Genomic DNA, 5,338 nt, shown 5'->3' with positions numbered 1-5,338 from the left:
GGGGAGGGCGGCGGGAGGAGGGGGGAGGAGGGAGGAGGGGACGGGTATTTGTATACACAAGGAGTGCAATGCGCACTACCCGGAGGATGGACATTTTTGAAACACGGACTTGCGGGGGGGAACCAAGGGCAACACACGTAACCTAAACATCTGTACCCCCATAATATGCTGAAATAAAAAAAAATTAAAAAAAAATGACCAAAATTGACAAATCTTTAGCTAGACTAAGAAAAAAAGAGAGAAAACTTAAATAAATAAAATCAGAAATGAAAGAGGAGGCATTACAACTGATATAAAAGATAATAAGAGACTACTATGGGCAATTATATGCCAGCGAATTGGATAATCCAGAAGAAATGGATAAATTTCTAGAAATATAAACCTACCCTGACTGAATCATGAAGAAATTGAAAATCTGAACACACCTATAACTAGTAAGGAAATTGAATCAGTAATGAAAAATCTCCCAATAAAGAAAAGACCAGGACCAGATGGTTTCACTAGTGAATTCTACTGAACATTTAAAGAAGAATTAACACCAATTCTTCTCAAAATCTTCCAAAAAATTGAAAATTATGGACAATATCCCTGAGAAACGTAGATGTAAAAATCCTCAACAAAATACTAGCAATTATCAAAAAGACAAAAGATAACATGTTTTGTTGAGGATATGGAGAAAAGAGAACCCTGTACACTGTTGGTGGAAGTATAAATTGGTACAGCCATTATGGAAAACAATATGGAGATTCCTCAAAAAATTAAAAATAGAACTACCATTTGACCCAACAATCCCACTACTGGGTATATATCCAAAGGAAATGAAATCAGTAAATTAAAAAGATATCTGCACTATCATGTTCATTGCATATTATTCACAATAGCCAATATATGTGAACGACCTGTGTGTTCATCAGCAGATGAATGAATAAAGAAATATCTATAAATAAAGGACACGGGGAGCACTAAAGGGAGGGAAGGGCATGCCTTTAACCTGCATTTGGGTGAGAAAAAGACATAAAGTGTAACTATAATGTTTGTACCCTCACAAAACCCTGTAATAATAAATTTAAAAAAAAAAGAAAATATGATATATAAACAGTCATGTGCTTCATTTCAATCAACGATGGACCACATATACATTGGTGGTTCCATAAGATTATAATGGAGCTCAAAAGTTTCTATCACTTGGACACACTTATAATTTTGACTCAAACTGTACAAAAGCACTTCATGTAACCAAAACGTTTGTACCCCCATAATATTCTGAAATAAAAAAAATTTTCTAAAAAAAAAAAAATTTCTATCACCTAGTGATGTTGTAGCACATTTGTGGTGATGCTAATGTAAACAAACCTACTTCACTGCCAGTCATATAAAAGTATAGCACATACAATTATGTACAGTATATAATCTCCATGATAATAATAAATGACTGTTACTGGTTTACGTATTTACTACAATTTTTATTATTATTTTAGAGTGTACTCCATCTACTTATTAAAAAAGTTAACTATAAAACAACCTCAGGCAGTTCCTTCAGGAGGTATTCCAGAAGAAAGCATTGTGATCATAGAAGATGACAGCTCCATGAGTGTTATTGCCTCTGAAGGTCTTCCAGTAGGACAAGATGTGGCGGTGGAAGACGGTGATATTGGTAATTCTAAGTCTGTGTAGGCCTAGACTAATGTGTATGTTTATGTCTTATTTTTAACTAAAAAGGTGTAAAAGTCAAAAAAAAGTAAAATTTTCAAAATAGAAAAAAGCTTATAGAATAAGGATATAAAGAAAAAATATTTTTGTACAGCTATACAATGTGTTTGTGTTTTAAGATAAGTGTTATTACAAAAGAGTCCAAAAGGTTTTTAAAATTTAAAATCTATAAAGTAAAAATTTCAGTAATCTAAGGTTAATTTGTTACTGAAGAAAGAAAATGTTTTTAATTTAGTGTAGCCTAAGTGTACAGTGTTTATAACATCTATGGTAATGTACAGTAATGTCCTAAACCTTCACAGTCACTCACCACTCACTGACTCACTCAGAGCAACTTCCAGTCCTGCAAGGTCCACTCATGGTAAGTGCCCTATACGGGTGTACCATTTTTTATCATTTATACTGTATATTTACCGTACCTTTTCTGTGTTTAAATACACAAATACTTAACATTGTGTTAGAGTTGCCTACAGTATTCAAGTACAGTAACATGCTGTACAGGTTGGTAGCCTAGGATCAATAGGCTAGACCATATAGCCTAGGTGTATAGTAGGCTATATTATCTAGGTTTGTGTAAGTACACTTTATGACATTCATATAATAACAAAATCGCCTAATGATGCATTTCTCAGAATGTATCCCTGTTATTACCGCACATGACTGTTATTTGACCATAAAAATAAGAAAATCCTGCCACTTGTGACAAAATGGATGAAACTGGAGGGCATTATGTTAAGTGAAAAAAGCCAGACAGATAAAGACAAATACTGTATGGTATCACTTATATGTGTAATGTTAAAAAAAAAAAAAGTTAAACTCATAGAAACAGAGAATGGAATAGTGGCTACCAGGGGCTGGGGGTGGGGGAAATAGGAAGATGTTGGTCAAAGGGTACAAACTTTCCATTATAAGATAAAGAAATCCTGAGGATTTAACATACAGGTTGGTGACTATAGTTAATAATATTGTATCAGGTACTTGAAATTTGCTGAGAGTAGATCTTAAGTTTTCTCACCAAAAAAGGTAACTGTGTGAGGTGATTTCTGTGTTAATTAACTTGATTGTGGCAATATTTTGCAATATATACATATATCAAATCATTACATCATACACTATATATACAATTTTATTTGTCAATTATAACTCGATAAGGCTGAAAAAATTGCAAAACTAAAAAATTAGGATCACATACAGTAAGAGTTTCTTTCATGAACTGCTGTTAAAGAATATGAGGTGAAATCAAGTAAGACATCACAACCTAAGGCTTTGGAGAGGGGATATTGGGTAGTTATTGTTAATGGGTACAAAGTTTCTGTTTGATATGATGACAAGTTTCTGGAAATGAGTAGTGGTGACAACACTGTGAATGCTTTTAATGTTATTAAACTGTACACTCAAAATAGTTAAAATGGTAGGTTTTATGTATGTATATTTTACCACAGAAAAGATCCACTCCTCCCAAAAAGTGAAAGGATAGGTAAAGATATTCCATGCAAATAGTAACAAAATGCAAATAGTAGCAAAAAGAGAGGTGAAATGGCTAAAATAATATCAGACAAAATGGACTTTAAGTAAACAATTGTAACAAGTGACAGAGGACATTATATATTAATAACAGGGTCAATTGATTAGGAAGATATAGCAATTATAAATATATATGCACCTAAAAAATAGCCCAAAATATATGAAGCAAAAAATGGCAGAATTGAAGGAATAAATAGATAGCTCTACAATAATAGTTAAAACTTCAATACCCCACTTTCAATAATGGATAAAACATCTAGAAAGAACAGCAAGGAAACAGAAGACTTGAGCAACACTATAAACCAACCAGACCAAACAGACATATACGGAATGCTCTACCTCAAGTGCACATGTAGTGTTCTCCAGGATAGACCAGTGTTGGCCACAAAACAGGTCTTAATAAATCTCCAAATATTGAAATCATACAGAGTGCTTTTATCCAACACTTTGAAATAGAAATCAATAGCAGAAGGAAAACTGGAAAATTCACAAATATGTGGGAATTAAGCAACACACTCTTAAATAATCAAAGGGTTAAAGAAGAAATCACAAGGTAAATTAGAAAATATCTTGAGACAAAAGGAAATGAAAACACAACCTACCAAAAATTATGGGATGCAGCAAAAGCAGGACTAAGAGAGAAACTTATAGTGGTAAATGATTACATTAAAAGGGAAGAAATGTCTCAAATAATCAACCTAACTTTACAACTCAAGGAACTAGAAAAAGAAAAACAAAATAAATGCTAAATCAGCATAAGGAAGAAAATAAATATTAGAACAGAGATAAATAAAATATAGAACAGAAAAATGATAGAAAAAATCAACAAAACTAAGGGTTGTTTTTTTTTTTAAATATCAATGAACTTGACAAACCCTTACCTAGATTAACTAAGCAAAAAGAGAGAAAATTCAAATAACTAAAATCAGAATTGTTAAAATGTCTATACTACCCAAAGTGATCTACAGATTCAATGCAATCCCTATTAAAGCACCAACATCATTTTTCAAAGATATAGAAAAAATAATTCTATGCTTCGTATGGAACCAGAGAAGACCCAGTATAGCAAAAGCAATCTTAAGCAAAAAGAACAAATTGGGAGGCATCGATTTACCAGACTTCAAACTATGCTACAAGAGTATAGGAAGTAAAACAGCATGGTACTGGTACAGTAATTTTGAAAAACTGTGTGACAGTTCTTCAAAAAGTTAAACACAAAGGTACCATATCACGCAGCAATTCTACTCTTAGGTATATGCCCAAAAGAATTCAAAATATATGTCCAGATAAAAACTTGAACATGAATATTTATAGCAGAACTATTTACTAATGTCCACCAACTGATTAATGGATAAACAAAATGTGTTACATTCATACAAGGGAATATTTTTCAGCCATAAAATGGAATGGAGTACTGATACTACAAATGAATGAACCATGAAAGCATTTTGCTATATGAAAGAAACCAGACACAAAAGGCCACACATCATGTGATTACATTTATATGAAATACCCAGAATAGGCAAAACTCCTAGAGATAGAAAGCAGATTAGTGGTTTCCAGGGGTAGGAGGGAGGGGAAATTGGAAGGAAGTAACTCCTTAATGGGTACAGTGTTACCTTTTGGTGCGATGAAAAATTTCTGGAACACCTTAATGATGAGGGTTGCACATTATGAATGTACTTAATGCTACTGAATTGCACACTCATAGCTGGCTAAAATGGTAACTTTTATGTTATGTGTTGCCTCAATTAAAAAAAAGAAATTAGAGAAAGGACTCAGAGGATTTCATGAAAAATTGATGAGGGATCTGGAATATAAGACAATGAAAATATCCCGAATTCTCAGACGGCCAATGGTGCCTCTCAGTGTCTCTGAATGGGAAGAGTATGATATTCACTGGTTTGTGGGTAAACAAATACCAACATGGTCAACAATTTGATGCTGAACCTGGTGTGCTGGGCATCAAGGGCTTCACTTGGGGCAAAGTGTCCTGGGAAGTGAAAATGGATAGAATCTGGTGGTGAGCAGATTAAAAAGAAGAAGCAATAAAATACAGGGGTGGAGCCAGAGGTGTATTGGCAGTAGCTATCTTGGTGAATTC

Source organism: Propithecus coquereli, unplaced genomic scaffold (genome assembly GCF_000956105.1).
Source record: "Propithecus coquereli isolate 6110/MARCELLA unplaced genomic scaffold, Pcoq_1.0 Scaffold728, whole genome shotgun sequence".
NCBI lineage: Eukaryota > Metazoa > Chordata > Mammalia > Primates > Indriidae > Propithecus > Propithecus coquereli.
This window is presented reverse-complemented; position numbering follows the sequence as displayed.